Below are 19,593 nucleotides of genomic sequence, written 5' to 3'. Positions count from 1 at the left end.
GAAAATCGAAGACAGCTGACCCTGTGAAGGCCCGGAAGGTGTTGGATTATTTCAAGCGTAATCCGAACCTTTCGATTCGCGACGCGGCTCTGAAGGCAAAGTGTTCCGCCTGGATCGTTCAGCAAACCATGAAACGAGCTGGGCTTCGTGTATTCAATGTCCGGAAGGCACTGAACCGGTGTGATCAACAAAACACGACGGCCTAATCCCGCGCAAGGGAGCTGTATGTTAACGAAACGGATGTGTCTGGTTATGGATGACGAAACCTACATTAAGGCAGACGCAAAGCAGATACCGGGGCTGGAGTTCTACGTTGCCAAAACACGGTTTGATGTTACTGAAGACATAAAGAAGAAGAAAGTGGACAAATTCGCTAAAAAATATTTGCTCTGGCAGGCCATATGCCAATGCGGTAAACTGAGTAAACCGTACATCACAATGAGTACCATCAACAGCGAAATTTACCGCACCGAGTGCCTCCAGAAGCGTCTGTTGCCCTTCCTGCGGTCCCACAGAGGCGAGACATTATTTTGGCTCCAGAATAGCTTCACGCCAATAGCGTTCTTCCACACCATGGTCGGTCGACAGGGTAGATACGATAGTCAAGATGGCCAAAATGGGTTCCCTCCAGCTACGGTTGATCAAATGCCTGTAAGATCGTCCAATACAACGGTACGGTGCGGAATGCGATCGGCGAACTGAATGGTCAGAAATCCTCTGAACGACGACAATATTGTGCCAGTTGCGGAGGATTTTTGTTTTGTTTTACAGGGTTTGTAATGCAGAACGAACGATAAAGAAAAAAACCACCACCCTGATGGGTTTTGTATTTTGGCCAGGTTTGAATCCCGGTCTTGCCAAGGGTCTTCCGGGATAAAATTATCGTTTTTCCTTAGATATCAATGGTATGAATTGGTATGGACTTTGAAGGGAAATCCACAGGACTTTATAGGGATGTCCATACAAGTCCCAGTACTTATTGGGGGATGTTGATACGTATTAACCTCAAATACTCCATCAGGTCTGGACGATTGCCTTAGCGAAACAGTATAGGATTTATAGGAACAGATCAATGCAATCAAAAATGCAATTACATTCTATTCCGTGAGTACACCCCATCATCAACGATCCAATCTGCACTCTTCTGTTGCAATAGTTCGTCTCAAAAAGATCAATCAATCAATCAATCAATTATAACAAGCCCTTGCTCAATCTCGAAAGTGCATGACGCATGACGACGACACTAAGTAATTTGCTGTTCGGCAAGATCCCATGGGCGTGCAGATGAACAAAATCAACCACAGGCTAAAGTTGAACTGCAGATGCGAAGTTTATCTGGATAGTGCACCATTTCCGAGGTATGACAGATATGAAGTGGGGGGACATTTTATGGCTTTCTCTGGTGGTACATTGGCCATTGGTTTTGATTGTGGAAGGTATCACATCTGCAAAGGATCGTGAACTTGATAGGATTGAACGTGTGTAATTGGGTGATGGCAGAATACATCACAATCTGCGATACGATAGGCTCCGGTGATGTCTTCGAGGTGGCGTAGTTCTGAGTCGATCAGAACTGTTTCGAGGATGTTGTTTCAAGGGTGGGAGTGAACTTTCGTCCGTCCGAGTTCTAGGTTTGATTTTGTCGGGGAGCATTTTACTGGCAGCTGCAAGGGGTTGGTCACTCCACACAGTGTGCCAAGATCAGATTTGGGCACACATGGGCGCACATGGGCACCCATGGTAAGAAACATTCATGATCTTTGAAGTTACTGGCAACACTGTCCTTTCTCTGCGCCTGCTCAGCGCATGTGTCAAATCATTGTTGTTGACAAATCAATGTTATTGCGTTTTGAAACGCTATCTATAATGTTCGCTTAGTTTCCCAAAACCGAGTTGAATTCCCCACTAGAATCCACAACAGTGCACAGACACAGGCATTGGCCTGTCCAAACAGTAATTCTTTCCACGCAATACAAACCAAAATCAGGGTAATCGTTAATGATCAAAACAAGGGGTAGGTCACTCCGCACACCAATCTTGGGTCATCTTTTTTGTCAGTGTGCCGCAAGTATGTCGATTGTGCCGGTCATAGAGCAAGCTGCGATTGTTTGTAAAATACCCATCCCGGCAACCCGGTATTTCTGACACCTTGAATGTTTTGGTTTGAAATCGCAAGGATAAATCGGATTGAGGATGACGCGGAAGTGACGGGTGTGTAAACTTTCGGTGTTTTGTGATCTATAGGGTAATAAAAGTTCTGTTTTAGTATTTTATAATGCCCTCAAAGGCAGACCAGAAATCTAGCCTTTCGGCCGGAAAGAGTTGGAACCGGTGGGGAGCATTGTTAGAGACCGACTATAGAGGGTGATGAATAGACTTCACTTTAGTTTGTTTTGTGTGATTTGCAGCATTATTTGAATTAAGAGTACTAATGAGGTCTGATTAACTGCCTCTTCCTCTGCAGTCCACTCTAGAACCTACATTTCGTATTTAGATCTATAAGTGAACTGCTGGTCTGAGTTCCTCTGGTATATTCAATTAGAAGATGTTCCTGAAAATACAGTCAAACAGCACGTAATGTTCAGAACAACTTCAATGACAGTTGTCCAGCAGTGCTCCCATTTTATTTACAACAATCTAATGGCTACGAGATTGTGCCGGTGGTATGCCGAAAATGTGCCGATGGATGTGCCCAAGCTGTGTAGAATATAATTCCGGCACAATGTGCTGAGTGACTTACCCCTTGGATCAAAATCGTATGCATAATTACACTCCACTCAATCAATCCCACATTCCACAAAGCACCGGATATGATATGAAAAAATGCCAAAATTATGTTCGTTTCACTGTAACTTTTTGTGGCAGATGAAAAACCACTAAGGAAGGAATAAGGAAGATAAACGGCTCCGCACAACTAGCTACTCTGTCTTGTTTCGGATATGCTAGTTTTGGTTTAGTTTCGCCGACTGTCGCTCCAAGGGCACATGCAACCACTGATGAAGTCAGTATTTACCGGTTCGATGCCAATTAGCCTTCTGATATCCGCAGCCGATTTCGATCCCCGAAAGAGTTCCAGCGATTTCAACATTCGCAGCGGCTTTCCCCGGCGGCTGTAAATTCCGAATTCCATCAGATTCGTTTCGAAGCTGTATTTGCTTTGGAACTCCATCACCTTTTCGAGGGGATCCTCCAATCGAGTCAGTTTGTCCAGCCTCTGGATCATCGCCTTGGTTCGGATTCCACCGCTTATTGTGTTCTTCCTTAAAAACAATACATTCGAACTGTCATATTAAACGGGCTGCCAAGCATGCCATTATTCACAAGCGAACAAAAGTTAGTACGATGACTGGCACTCTCGACACTGCTGGCACACCTGCGGCACACGTGAGAAAAATTTGGCACAAAATAAGTGTGTAGAGTGACCACTCCTTGGGCAGCTGGTAAAAATTTCGTATAGGTTGTATTACTTCCAGTTCCTCTTCCAATGCCCAATCCACTCTAATTATAATGAGAATGAAGCTTAATATTTGCCATGAACCGTGGTTATCAATTAGATAAATTGAAAATGTAAACACAATCACAAAAGTCTAACTTCAGGGTTGCCAAACTCATGGGATATTGACACTGTAACCGTTTAATTACAATGTCCTAGATTTTAATTTATGCGTGTTGTTTTAGGAAACTGTAGTGTTCTTTTAGCGTCAGTGTGGAAAACTGGATTGGAAAAGGAGGGCTTTTGATATCTGGGATAGGCAACCATTGCTGTGAAGTAAACCGGCGTTCGTGAGTGAATAGTAAGTCTAAAGTACAAAAGTTAGCCGAACAAAGTGCCTCAAGGTGCAATGAACGACATTTTCGTATTCCTGGTGTTCGTTCAGGTAACTGAGTTTGACCAAATTCTGATTTTGGTTTGGTTTTAAACAACCATTTGTTCTTCAGGACCTTTTTTATGTTCCACGTACAGATCCTCACGATCGGCACGTTTCAACCAAGCCAGTCACGACTGTCTTGGTCTAAAAGTCAAGGACCTTCCACTCTCCGGCTTGATAATTGCCAGACAGGAGAGCATCCTCGGACGCGGTCCTAATTGAAAAGGAGGAAGACCCTTCTCGGCTCGACCAAGGGGGCCTTGTCACAGTCAGCCGATATTTGCCAACGAAGGGAGACGTCGTTGACCCAGAAAAGGCTACTTCGGTAGCTGCACAGCGATCGCTACATTCCCTGGTTGCGAACCGCCATCGCAACGTGCAAACCCAAGTCTTTCCAACCCGCCATTTTTGTGACCACAGCTCCAGTCACCAGGAGCCATCTTTCAGACCAGTCGAAGCCACCGATCCGCCATTGGCGACGGACTGATCAAGCCACGGACCGCCATCGCGGTCAAACAACATCGACCTCAACAAAAGCGCCATCCGCGAGCGCTCGCCATCGTCCAGCAAACACCACCGGTACGTACCAAAGCAGCAGAAACCCATAGAACACACCCCACAATAGCCGAATAAAACTCAAAATCCGCACCATAATTCCAGTTAAGTAAATTACTCAAGGGGTAGGTCACTCCGCACACCAATCTTGGGTCAACCTTTTTCCTCAGTGTGCCGCAGGTGTGCCGATTATGCCGGCAGTTCCAGTCATAGAGCATGCTGCGTTTTTTTTTTGTAAAATACAAATATTATGGTATGTTTGGCAACCCGGTATTTCTGACAGCTTGAATGTTTTGGTTTACATTCACAACGGCCCCGAAAATATCAAATATCGTGCTCGATAAGGATTCCTTCTACCGACGAATAAAACGCCTCTACGCCAACTGGATGGAACCAGAGTTTTCCCATGATGATTCGCTGCAGAAGGCGGATTGCATTCTGACGGCGGTCGGCGTAGACGAGGAAACCATTACAGCAAATCCACCTCGCTGCAGACCTGGCTGCTGGGATACGAGCTGACCGGTACGATTACGGTGCTGTGCGTAAAGTCCATCTTTTTCCTGACCAGCAAGAAGATCTACTCCTTGATCATGTTTGCAAGCAACAGAAGATTTAACGCTATCTGCGTTGTTTGATTTTTTCTCCCGGTCCAGAAATTTGTGGCATCGCGAGTGATAATTTTAATTTTAGTTTATGCGATTAGCGGTGATGATGTTGGTTCACTCGCAACTATTTTTGAAAAAAATAAGTGTTTTCGAACGAAAGTGTACCATAAGTGCTTCTGAACGTGTTTCGCAGTTGGGTGTGGTGAAATTCGTGCATTCCCTTTTGATTTTGGAAATCCGTATCACAAAATTGCCCACCGATTCCTTTTTTTGCCGTTCGACGACGACGGGTGTGCTTTCGCAAGAGTAACGTTTATTGGATCCGTTTCTTTGCACGGGAGTGTTTTTTTTTTTGTAACTAGCGTAAGTGTGCCTGCGATTTGCATTGAGTGACGGAGATTGTGAGTAAGCTGAAGGATGTCTCGCTGGATACGCCCAAGACTGGACGGGCGGTAGCTGGTGGCCGTGAACGGTTCCTGGGGAAAGCACTAGATGCGAACCTCCTCCCAGATCACCATGGCAATACAGGAAGTATCACAACAAAGGTAATTGCTATTACATATTTTGCAAACAGTGACAGATAGCGGACATGAAGAACCAGTGGAGGTGCCGGGCAAAGGTGTTTATCCTAGAAAAATGGTAAGTTACAAATTCTCTGTTGTCGTTGTCGTAGGCGCCGTCGTAGTCGCTGTCGTAAGCGCCGTCGTAGTCGTAGGCAATACCGTTGGTATATTTAAAATTAAACATCAACCGCTGAAAATATGAATTATCGCGTATTTCTGTTGTTCATTACATTCCAACTGAAATTCGAGAACGTAATTTCATTTGAATAGCGTCACGTCGGTCATACCGTGCCGATTCAAATTTCGGACACTTAAACTCGAATTTCGGACACTTTTAAAAGTTGATTATCTCGGTCGAATATGATCCACATGTCTTGAAAATTTTTAAATTTTTTTGACTAGTGCCCTTCACGATCATCTAACATTATTACTTTGTTTCTAACTGGATGTAATATTTAATTAAAAATGAAAGTGTCCGAAATTTGAATCGTCCGAAATTTGAATCGTCCGAAATTTGAATCGGAACGGTAGCTTGTTATGATTGTCTGAACCATGCGTAAAGAGAAAATCGAAACATTGAACGTCGCGTGAAAATGGATCTTAATGAAGGCCTAAGTACTCTTTCGTAGCTTTTAGTTTTAGGATTTCAAAGATCGTCGGTTGCAGTGGCTTGCTTACTGAGGAGAAAGACGCGGTCCCAGATCTTTTAATATTAAAAATATTAAAATATCGCTTGTTTATCGTGTATTTTGTAAAACTTTTCGTTGTCGTCGGTGCCGGGTTTGAATAGTTATAAAAACTTGAGTAACGCTATAATGTGATAAGAGAGGCTCAGTGGCCTTAGAGCAACCGTTTTTGCTTACTGAGCGGAACCTCATGAGTCTAGTCTCAGGCCCATCCAAATTCAAGATTCATCAATGATTAAAAAGGAGCTCGTCTGCCTAGTGGCAGACGTTTTTGCTTACTGAGCAGAGGACCGTGAGTTCAATCCCATGCTCCTTCGCGTTATACGATCGTTAGGACATTAATTCAGCTTATCGTTTACCAAAACGAACCCTGCTGCTAACCCAACCCTCTTACCCAACATCCCTGTAATTCCTCGTTGAAGTGCAGAGGACTCCTCGGCTTCCATCAAAGCGAGTGTCACGTCAACACATTTCTACCCATTCCTCTCTTGACCTGCGTTCAGGCGCGGCTGGCGCTGGTATTGCCTAATTCGAGATCACCAGTTTTTACACATTGAGGATGATTGCTAGTCCCAAGCATCGTCTATTGGTATTCTTACAGCTGGTCTGGCAATAACAGAGTAGCAACCGTAGGCGGTCAATCATGCTCATGCTCATGCTCACCAGCAAGAAGATCTACTTCTTGAAGCAGATCGAGAAGGACGGTGAGGAGGGCATTCCGTCGGTTAAGCTGCTGGTTTGGGATAAGATTGATAAGAACGACAAAGACAAGACCAATTTTGAAAAGCTGGTGGAGGAGATCAAGAGCGAGACTTCCCGGGTGAATTATGTGAACATCATGTGAACATCAACGTCCCAATCGGGTACATTATGTGCTCTAAGGAGGACTCCGAGGTTATCAACCATCAAGAAGGCCTGCCTGGTGACGGTAGACGTATTCAACAAGTACCTCAAGATGAGCATCGTTGCCCCAGTAGTTGGACCAGAAGTTCTTGATTAGCCAGTAATCTTCTCCTTTGAGTTTTCCGTATCCAACCGCCACCACTGTATGATCCAATCCATCCAAATTGTTCATGCATTCTGGTTCGTAGTATACTTCATTTGCGTAGTAGCTGAAAGACTTGTGACCGGCATCGATAGCAATCGACAGCCCTCGTTAGCCTACATTTCGAATTTAAATGTGAACCGAAAAGTGAAATGGTCTGAATTCCTCTAGTATATACAGTTAGAGTATTTTTCTGAAATACGCAGTCAAACTTCAATGACAGCTGTGCAGCAGTGCTCCCATTTTATTTAATAAACAATCCAATGCCGATGGATGAGCCGAATCAACTATCGGCATACTGTGCTGAGTGACTTACCCCTTGAAATTACTAGACTTTTTCCACCCACACTTAAGCTTTCAATTAATTTCACCATCACTATAGAAATCCCACAGTTTCTCAGGCATCAAAATTATCTGATAAATGATGATAATATCATCTATCAGATAGAGGCCTATCACAGTGATAGGTTTCTATCTGATAGATTCTCTCTCAGTCTATCATGATAGAACCCCTATCCCATCTTTGATACTATCATGATAAAAAATAATAATAGATAGACTCAATGATGGGATAGGACAGATAGAAACAATATCATTTCCTTTAGCTATCATGATATATGGTCCATCTGATAGTTGAACTATCACATGATAGAGATAGGGATTCTTTCTGTATCAATGATAGTTCGAAATAATATATTTTATAATGGACAACGGACAATTCACCTCCCAAATGGTCAAAATAAAAAACATTCCAATCCGAATCAATATTTATATTTCGGACCGGGGACGAAGTGTAGATGCCGGAAATTGATTTCTGTCCTTACAGTATGGGTATATTAAGAACGAGGATGACCTCTAAATACCGGAAATCAATGTTCGCCATCATTTTTAAATCCAAGATGGTGACTTCCGGTTACATTATAATTGTGAAATATTGTTGAATCAAATACCCTTCAATATGGGTACTTTTGGAATCATGATGACGTATAGAGAACGGAAATCGATGTCCGACGCCATTTTGAAATCCAAGATGGCGGCTTCTGGGAAACATTATCAAATACAGGTCGGACTCGAATATCCGGAGACTCGATTATCCGGAGACTCGATGCAGACATTTGAAATAATTTAGTATTATAATATACAATATGATTATTTTAACAATATTGGATGCAAGGTTGCAAATACTCATTTCAGCTAAAATAATGTTTTTCGGAATAATAAAACCAAAAGATGGTATGATGGCATGTTAAACTTGTAACTTACAAGAAGAGGTTACAAAGTATGCGTTTGAAACATAAAACCTGTAAATTTTGCTTTCTATGAGTCACAATCAGCGATTTTCTGATCGCTGAGTGAGTGAGTGAGTGAGTTTGTGAAAAATCGCTGAGTGTGACTCTCATGAAGTGAAATAAACAGGTTTAATATGTTAAACACATTCTTTGCAACCTCTTCTTGTATCCTACCAATTCAAAATTTGATCATGGCATCTAATTATTTCATAATTTAGAAAAACATTGTTTTAGCTGAAATGAGTATTTGCAACCTTGATTGGATGTAGCTAAGAGGAGGGCAGATTGGATTTTTTTTTGTTATTCGATTATCCGGAGGATTTTATTATCCGAAGTGAAAAAAAAAAACGATACTCCGGATAATCGAGTCCGACCTGTACCCTTCAATATGGGTATTTTCAGAATCGTGGTTACGTCTCGAATCCGTAAATCGATGTCCGACGCCATTTTGAAATCCAAGATGGTGGCTTCTGGTTATAATAAAATCTGGGAAACATCATCAAATAGAGTAGAGAACTACTTCGGTCTTATCACCCATTTTGGGCCTATCGAGCAGAAAACATCAAATAAATCCAAGTCAATTATGTGTTTGATAGAATAGATAGCTAAGGAACGAAATCAATAAGAACGCGTGATATGAATGTTTGCACCCTCTGGGATGCTTCCGTAGTGCCTGTTTCATAATAGCCCAGCATTTTTAGATGGGCCTTAGTTCCGGTGCGTTGGGGGGGTTCATGTCCTTGGGTACGAAAGTGACCCCGTTGGCTTCGTACCACTCCAGGACAACATTTGAATAGTGGCACGAACCTAGATCTGGCCAGAAGATCATAGGGTCCTCGTGTTGCTTCAACAGAGGAAGCAGACGCTTCTGTAGACACTCATTGAGGTAGATCTCCCCGTATACAATCCCAGTAGTCACGAACGGCGTACTCCGGTTGCCACATGAGCAGATTGCTTGCCAAATCATGTATTTCTTAGCAAACTTTATAAATTTCTGCTTCCTTACTTCCTCCGAAATATCAAACTTGTGCTGGGCGGCGAAGAACAGTAGCCCCGGAAGCTAGAAGATTTTATTAAAATCAGAAGCCGCCATCTTAGATTTCAAAATGGCGTCGGACATCGATATCTGGTCTCTTGACGTCACCACGATTCCGAAAATTCCCATATTGAAGTGTATTTGATAATGTTTCCCAGATTTTAGGATAACCAGAAGCCGCCATCTTAGATTTCAAAATGGCGTCGGACATCGATATCTGGTCTCTAGACGTCACCACGATTCTGAAAATACCCATATTGAAGGGTATTTGATAATGTTTCCCAGATTTTATTATAACCAGAAGCCGCCATCTTGGATTTCAAAATGGCGTCGGACATCGATTTCCGGTCTCTATACGTCACCACGATTCCGAAAATATCCATATGTTTTGTATAGTTTGTTGTACAAGTTTGGCAGATTCTTATCTGATACAAACCATCTTTCCCACTATGCCAGGTTTTTCGGTATGCATGATAATATAAAATGATAGAGATGAAACAGTTTTCCAAAAATGTGATTGAGATACTATACATCGTTTAATTGATAATGATAATATCACAAACTTTCTCTCAAAAGATAGGGATGGATAATAACTTCTCCATCATTGATAGGTTCTCTGCTGATAATATCACTCTCACTCCTATCAATGATAGAGATAATACCCTCTATCATCTATCTATCATTTTTTTCTATCACTGATAGTATCATTGATAGAAGCAGTTGTGATAGGGATAGAGATAGATGATAGAGATAGGTGTGAAAATGATAATTGATAGGGATAATTTGGATGCCTGCAGTTTCTGCACATCTCATCTAGTCTTAACACCTTGATTGATAAACTTCGGCCTACTTCGGAATGATTGGCACAACGCTTGGCACAGTTTTCGGCACTGCCAAAACTCTTGGCACATATTAAGGTGTGCAGAGTTGAATACCCCTTGGGCTTTGGCTAGTCCCGTCTGGGACGGCGCTTCATCTCCCCGGGGTCAAAAGTTTCATATTATACCAGTGACGCACCATGAAAAGGTGATCTACCAGCGTTACTTGGTTGAAATGATAAAAATGCACAAAATGGAACGAACTCACCAAGTTTAGCCAGTTGTTTAGGTTGCAGCAGCTTGATGTAGAAGTCACAATTGTAGACGGTCCGCTTGACGAAGATTAACATGAACTAGTCTAGTTTGTGGTAGAGCTTGCACGGAATATCTTCCCTCGATTTGAGATAAAATATCTTCGGATGTACTTGACTTTTGATGTGCATTGGCAAGTCTTTTCGTGGCCAATGATCAGATTCAGCACTGCGATGAGACGAATGATGGGGCGAACTGAACTGACGATGAAGTGAACTTGCTGAGGAGCTAGAAATCGTATCCTGCACGGTAAAAAATGGTCACATTTAATCCAAATGCTCTTGCACTTGACTCACTCTGTCATGCGGCACTACGAATCGAAGTGATTTATCATTGATTTTCAAGTGATTTGCGTTTTGAAACAAAAAAGATTTGTCGTAGAAAAATATGTGATGTATAACACCTTTATATTAAAATGATTATCAGTTGAATGGGCACCACTGTTTTCATCTATTGAATTTGATCAGTTTTGCTTTTGGAAGCAAATGTCAAAAACGCACACGATAAACATTACTCGCGAAGATGGCAAGTCAGCTAATGAAGTGTGAGCAGGAAAGCGGTAGTTCTCCATTTCCACCCGAAATCATTTGCATTCTAGAGCGTGAGTATTACGAAATTGTTGCTGTATTCAATAATAATGTATTATTATTTGTTTTCAGGTCATGGAATCGATCGGACGGACACAAATGCAGCAATCAACCTTCTCACCGAATTAGGCATTGTAACGCTGGAGGAGACGGAGGATCAAATTATAATTATTTACAACCAGCTGGATACTTTTGAGGCAAGCGAGGAACAAATAGACGGGAACGAACAACTTGTTGACGAAAACAATTCATCATACTCTATATCAGGTACTATTATCCTGGAATCAGAAGCCCTGCAATCCTGTTCCGATCACCAACAGTCAAAACAACAGTCGGTTCTCGTCGAACGGAATTACATCCGAGGTTTGGCAGCTCGGACCCTACCGGTGAACACTGTCCCTGATCTGACGGTAGAAATATCGGTATTATAGGTAACATATAATGATGTACTTATTAAAATTATTTCTGTCATAGGTTTTAAAATCCAATGTAAAAGTACAAACGCCTCCCGAACAATTACATGAAGCATCCCGGGTTCCATCAACACCAGAAATATTGGAAGTAAGTACTTAAAGTCTTCTCATAATAACACAAATCAAACACAGACATATTTCAGAAATCGCCTGTTCGCTGCAACGATAATAAGGAGAATAACGGAGATGTCGTTGACGCTGAAGTCAACGATGTGAGCGATTTGACTCCCGATACATTGAAACTGCTTCTCAACGAAACAGTGACTGGCTCAAACATCCTTCAACAAGCGGTAAAGGGTAGTCTATCGGAGAGGCGGCAGTTGGAGTTGGCAGAAATAGTTGCGACTTGGCACTTGGCACACCGTACGAGACTTCATGAGAGTGATCTGAAGAAATATTCCCGTGTGATCGTGTTGCTGTTCAGAAAGGAGAAGCAGGTAATTTTGAATGTTACAGTATTGTTGAAAATTGCGCCGGCAGGAGCATTAAGTTATGTGTCAATGTAATTGTACTTCTGAAGAAGGTATTCACGTATTCAGTTGTTTCACTTTACAGTTTTCACTATTATTTATAGATCAACAATTTAAATAGGAGGAACAGCCAAACGTAAACAATGGCTTTATACGCAAATTTATTGATATTCAAAACAGATCCATGCAATCTAACACCAGCATCTGATAGAACAAACAACCTTTATCATATGGCATTGTTAGTTTGCGTGGGTGTGTTTTGATTCTCGAGAAATTTGTGTTTAAAGCCATTGTTTACGTTTGGTTGTTCCGCCTATTGTAATTGTTGGTCTAGATTTACTTTTATTACAAGAATACGATGTTTTTAATTAAGTGCAACATGCAACTCTGTTAAAGCTGGTAAACCTATTACTTTTGTTTTACAGGATTCGTATTTTTTGCCGCGAGGTGGCGACAACCGTAATCCGGGTGGTAAAATCGCCTACAAAATCAACACGTTGAAACCAGGGCTCGAAAACGTAAATTACAAGACGAGGAGCATGAATTGCATCTGAAGGATAAGAATAATTCTGAAAAAGAACTCAGTGAAGGACCAAACAGCACTGCACGTGATGCACTCGATTGGCTGATTACAAATGATGCTCCGTGGACAACAGTACTCGATGAGTGGAAAGCTTCCTTTTCAATTCGATCCACATTACTAAGAAAGCCCAAGCCTCTGGAAGAATTAGTGAAATCAAAGCTGTGGAACCTAATTAAATCAGAACACGGACACCAACTGGTAAGCTCAAAGAGTAAAAGTAAATTGATTCAATTTTAATGTTATGTTTACTTTCCTAGATTGACATCGATTTTCAACTGCTGAATTTGAATTCTGCCAAGGCAAAGACTACTTGGACCGAAATTTTCACAATAGTTGGCAGGTTTATAAAGCATCGTTCTATTGATGAAACATCAGAGCATCTAATCAGCGTTCTAACCAGTGGCTCTGCAACCGACGGTATGCATACTATATGACACTGTTGCTAAGACGAATGTTTTGAAGTAATTATTTCTGTTTGATACTTTCAGACCTACGTACCTGTGTACTTCTCCTGCTACTGAACACTGTTTTGCATCCCCAGAAAGTAACAAAAAGTTACAAACCTACAGTAGTGAACGGTAGAGAAGACACCATATTATTTGCAAATACTGACCTTGAAGCTTACGAGAAGATTCAGGAGCTGTATAAAGTGTACCATCAATTGGGAATTCCCATCTCGCCTAAGCTGGTATTTTTTGGACAACCAACTGAACTCTCGGGAGTATTTAGAGTGTATTTTCAAGATTTCTATTACTCATTCTCAACAGCTCGGCGTGCAATTGATGTGTACATTAAATTTACAACAGTTCTGTCACTGAAGCATTCGAAAATTAGCAAACTGGTGTGGATGTTCATTGCTAGGTACTTTTATGGATTGAAAGTGACAGAGAGATACACCAGCATTGACAGATTGGTAGACTATGTGAACTCGTCTATTACGAAGGAACACGATCAGAATGAAAAATCGATTGCTTTGTTGAGGAGTGCTCCGTGCAGTTTGATTCGGCGGCAGAATATATTGAACACTTACACGGTCATCATAAAGTTCCAAGTAGCTATCGTATTCCTTGTACCTATCCGGGATGCTTATCAGTGTTCAGCAAATTCTACTCATTCAAACGTCACATGTTAAGCCACCGATTCCATCAAGATGCCAACCGTGTCATTGAAAACATAATACACGAAGATCATGCAGCTGGTTTGAATTTTGCCCCAACTTTACCGCAGGCACATCTTGAAAGCGACATCTGTTCCAAGAAACAACATTTAGAACAATTGATAGCAGACATCAAGGCAGCTGCAGTAAACTTTACTCTTAAGTTACATCAGAAGAACAATTTAACCAGAGCCGATGTGCGATCTATACAGAAAGATTACCAAGATATGTATTCTATGATAGCTGAAAAAATAGAAGAAATTCCATTGCAGATTGACGCAGTATCGCAGTTTAAATTGGAGACATACGTTGATATGCTTAAAAGTACATTTAACTTTATTAACACTGACTATAAATTTCTAAAATATCTTCAACAACAAAATTTGTACAAACCTCCTAACGTTATAACTATACAGAATAATACTGTAACTGAAATTCCTCTATTAGACCCAGAGCATATGCCAATAGATTCAGAGAATAACTACGTTGTATTGATGGACATTGAGTTTCAGTTAAAATCGTTTTTCGAGAGTAAAAATGTTTGGAAAGAGACAATTAGCCATCTGCATGAACTTGAACGATCAGACAGAATAAAAAACTTTATTAATGGGAGCACATGGAAAACTGTTAAGGAAAAATATCCAGGAGATTACGTTTTACCACTTTCATTTTACGCAGATGAATACGAAATCAATGACAATTTATCTTCACACAATAAAAAAGATACAATTTGCGGAATGTATTATACGTGTTTAATTATTCCAGAAAAATTTGCTTCAAAATTAAAAAAACATTTTCGTTGCTGGAACTGTCAAAAAGGTATCTATTAAGAATGTTGGAATTAATGCATTGATGGAAAAAGTTGTTCAAAAATTTAAATCGATCGAAGAAGAAGGTATTCAGATAAATATCGATGGTTCCGATGTGTTAGTAAGATTTCCTCTAATAATGCTGCAAGGGGATAATCTTGGCATCCACACTATGTTGATGTTTGCTGGTGGCTTCAATGCTAAGTATTATTGTAGGTTCTGCAAGAGAGTTAAGGATTATTTACAGCGAGATGTCTGTGAAGAACATGACTACATGAGAAATGAGCAAAATTATTATGAAGATGTAGAGCTAGGAAGTCAAAAAGAAACAGGAATCAAAGGGTTTTCAGAGTTTAACAAACTGCCATCGTTTAAAGTTACAGAGTATAAAACGGTCGATGCAATGCACGATATGTACAGTACCGGAATATGCAAATATGGATTCAAGCTAGCTTTAAATTATTTTATATATATGAAGCAATTCTTCACATTGAGCCAACTTAACACACGCAAAAGGATTATAAGTAAGCAAGCATATGATACCTACATCATTATGTAGGATGCCAGATATAGAAGAAATTTAAGAAAAAAAAACACTAAGTCAGTTAAGATGAGAGCAACAGCTGCTGAAATGCGATCATTCTGTTACTATTTCACTTCGATTGCTGGACTATTCGTGCCATTAGAGGATCCTGTGTGGAAGTATGTAACATCACTTGTTAATCTTGTCGAACATGCTTTATTGCCATCGTTCTCAAGTTCTGATATTGAAAAATTGAAGAGATTAGTTGCTGAGCACCATACAATATACTTGAAATCATTTGAAAATGAAATGTTAAAGCCAAAGCACCATCATATGGTTCACTACGCAACTGTCATAGAAAGTAGTGGACCAGTCTGCAATTTAATGTGTTTCAGAATGGAGGCGAAACATAAGCAATTTAAGCATTATGCTCACATTACCTCTTCAAGGAAGAATATTTGTTTAACATTATGTATAAAGGCAGCTTTGCAACATAGTTATGAAGGACATAATGTTACATTTTACAAAAGCTGTGATGCTGGTAACTTTCAAAAAGTGGATTTCACAAGTAGACCGTATTTTAGTAAGCTAGTGTATCACGATATAATTAATTTCCAAAATGAAACATTAGCCAAAAACAAATGCACAATTGATTCTATATCTTATCAGAACGGACTATTTCTAACAGTTACACAGGCTGGGGTGACGGAATTAATTGAAATCGAAGAAATTTTGCAAAATGAATCAAAAAAGTACATTGTAGGAAAACTCTGGGAATGTGGTGATTTTAATTACCACTTCCTAGCCTATGAAGTAATTGGTAGCACTCAGCTGTTCAAAATAATAGAGGCATCAGATTTTGATAGCCCTCCTCTTATGATTCACATGATTCATGAAAAGTATTTCTATCGAAAAAAAACATAAATTTCTTCATGAAGATAGCGATATTTAGTAAACAAAATGTTAGTACTACTTCCATCGTTAAGAAAAAGCTCTGAATGTAATGCTAATTAGGAATTACCATAAAGTTGTAAAAATAAAAATTCATATAATAATCATCATTGTCATTGTCAATGTTTTGATATAGAACTCATAATATATACACAACCAACTAATTGCGTGTGCTAAGTAAATAACTGGCTTCAGTAAGTTCAAATAAGTTCTTTTACAAAACATTGTCAAACTTATCAAATGTTTTGATCAGTGTCTCGTCTTGCTTATACTACAAGCCTTGCAATGTTGTTCAATATCACTTGGAAACATGTGAACTGGGTAGTAATATGATACATGTTCTATGGTGATATTCTGAATAACATATAACAATGCTTCCAGTATGAGCAAGGCAATATATTTATTTCAACCTATTTTCAGCCAACATGAAATCCAAGGATAAATTAGTTAAAATTTAAGTGATAGATTGTTAATATCAGTATGGTTGACATTTCGAGTTCAAACCATAGCACATCAACAACGATGTTCAATACAATCTAAAATGAAGTGATTTGCTGTTGATTTCATCGTGCTTCGATATGATCTTTTCCAAGGGATTTGCACATCGTATTGCAATGTTTGGCAAGTAGTGCAAATTCAACAGCAAATCACTTTACATGAACATGATATTTTTTTACCGTGTGAGCCTGGTTTTGACCAGATCAGCAACTGATTATAGAAACAAAAACTCCACGGAAAACACAAACGTTACGTTCGATTACACGCACAGCCTACTCTCCCTGTGTTCAAGTTATATTGACACGAGTATAAAAATAGCATTGAAGAGCACAAGTGATTTGAAACTTCGTAAAAATTACATACTGTCTCAAAAACAATGCTTATAAGTAGAGTTTAAGACATACCGAAGAAAGTATTAAGCTAAGTAGTCAAATAATAAAGTTGAGACAGAAAGTATGTGTCTGTTTAATAAACTGAACAGTCCTTAGTTTACATAACAAATGTAGTTATAATCAACTAAAATTGCTAAATTCATTTCACTTGCTGCCTGGCTAACAGGCAGACACTCATTTAATGTAATAACCACTAAATATTACCCATTAAATGTAAGTAATGTTTGTTATTACCCATTTGTTCGTATCTTCCAGCCCTCTCGCAAATGTCATTCAACAGTAGTTTAACAACATCCTCAATGGCTCACCTCGGAGAAACTAAATGAGTAAACGAGTAAGCCATAATTAAACCTTCACTTTGACTCCAGCTCGGATAAGTCCGCTGTTGGGTCTGAATCGCAACAGGAAGCTCCCTTAATTACACCTATTATTGTAGCACCATCAACAACGGCAGCGACTTATAGCGCTTCAGAGATTTATGTTTAAATCCCTACGAGGAATATCTTTTCCTATACTCGGTCGACGTTGCCTTCGGGTGTCATTTTGCGAAAAGGTTCGAGAAATTACGCGTGTAAGTATAATTAGCAACCGGACGATGACTCGGTGACAGCAGCAGCAGTGATGGCGGATGTGCTTTCACTTTTGAGGTTAGTGCTGGGCTCCACCGCCATTCCTAAAGTAGGTGCATAATGGGTCCGGCGGAAATGAACCTCTTTTTTCGCAACTCTCGGTTTGATTGGCACTAAGACGCACCAATCTGACATCGGCGTGCAGCTGCGCGAAAATAATATGTTAAATTAATGCAATAAATATTTCCGAATGCGAAAGATCTTCGAAGTGTACAATTGTATTGTTTTCATTTCTCCAGGCTGTCAGACGCTTTGCAGTCGTAAGTGACACCGAAATTTTCCGTTTCCTCTGAAATCTGATCCGTCACAATCAATGGTATGGGAAGAGATTTGTCCTCTGCGTGTTACTTTCTCTGATTATTATAAATAATTAATTTTCTGGAAAAAAGAGAGTTCATTTTCGGGGATTTGTTTGGCCTACTTTTCAGACAGCGGATATGGACACCTGATTGGAAGTGATTTTCAACAAGTGTAATAACGTGCTTCATTTACCGATTACAGTATGCTGTGATTTTACAAAAATATCAGTAGTGAAATATTCAGTTATGGAAATTGAAGTGTGTTTTCTCCTAAAGTTTTGCAGCTGCCTCCAACAAGACACACGTGTTTAGTGAAACAATTTCAACACCCTGTCGAGAGCATCCACTTTCGTGAGCTTTATGAGTACCATAAAAAAAAACAAAAGACGAACCCGAAAAGCCGGAAAACCCGACAAACATCTACCGGCCTATCGATCGTAGTCCAATTCGACCAGGCTGGCGTGAAACAATGGGCAGCTTATGAGATTTACATAAATTTCAAAATTATTGATACCATTGTCTAGGGAAGGCTGCTGCAGTAGAAAAGCATCTTGAGTGATTAGCACAAAAAAAAGTGCAGGTGTCGATTTCTGCCCGTATATTTGCATACTTACGTGCAGGTGGTAGAAGAGCAAGCAAAATAGACAACCGGTGCTGATTGCAGGAAGGATTAGAGAACAATGAAACTTTACGGCAAATTAAGCTTCCGTAAGCGGAATTGTATACTTATAGGCAGGGAATTAGTGAAAAAGATGTGATCTTTTTGATGCCGCTGCTTTGGAGATCGCTATATTAGGGAGTTGGGAGAAACGTGTTTTGTTGTCGGAATTGTTCATACCCTAGCGTGATCAATCCTGTTTACACCTTGTGTGCTTCGGCAAATAAATACAAGCGGTAATCAACTCATTATGTCGTAAACTTGCAGCTTTCCTTCCATCAAAGTTCATCACGTCCAAAACTAATCGTACCGAGAAGGTTCGTCACGTCCCACGCCATAGGAGGCGCTGCAAAAAGAAAAGTGTCTACCAGCCTCCTGAGACTAAATCAACCTGTACCTGTCCCCCTAGCCGCTTAATTACAGGGAAGAAGTCCAGGAGATTTTCAATTTACCCAACCCAGCCTACTCTCGGATGTAGGTCCGTCACATTTTGGGTCAAACTCGGGGCGAAAAGATTTATGGTGATCATTTTACGGCTTGTTTGATCATCTTTCGCTATTTACGATCCCATGTGGTGCGTAGAGTTTTGACTTCCACGTCAAAGGTGCTGGTAGTACCATCCTCGAGGGAACACTTGATCGATCCGAAGAGGCTGGTGAAGATGACAACGACATGATCCCACTCACACGATTTATATGGGAAGGCGGCACTCAAATCGTTCGATTAATGTGAACGAGTCTCTCTGCTCCGCCAGCTAGGTAACGCAACGAGAGAGGCGGAAAAGCAT

The 19,593-nt window shown here is 40.4% G+C and overlaps 1 protein-coding gene across 1 annotated transcript in view; it reads left to right on the top strand.

The window, feature by feature from the left end:
* The first annotated feature begins 15,095 nt into the window (after positions 1 to 15,095).
* Rpp25 (ribonuclease P protein subunit Rpp25) overlaps positions 15,096 to 19,593 on the top strand; it is a 489,635-nt gene continuing 485,137 nt past the window's right edge. Inside the window, exon 1 of the mRNA XM_065228745.1 lies at positions 15,096 to 15,113. The gene's annotated coding sequence lies outside the window, so the exon portion shown is untranslated. The remainder of the gene's footprint in view (positions 15,114 to 19,593) is intronic.

The sequence above is a fragment of the Ochlerotatus camptorhynchus genome, unplaced genomic scaffold (genome assembly GCF_037179485.1).
Source record: "Ochlerotatus camptorhynchus isolate MF236.1 unplaced genomic scaffold, CSIRO-AGI_Acam_v1.1 ptg000023l, whole genome shotgun sequence".
Taxonomy (NCBI): domain Eukaryota; kingdom Metazoa; phylum Arthropoda; class Insecta; order Diptera; family Culicidae; genus Ochlerotatus; species Ochlerotatus camptorhynchus.
Note: the sequence above shows the minus strand (reverse complement) of the source record. Positions and strands in the feature narration are given on the sequence as shown.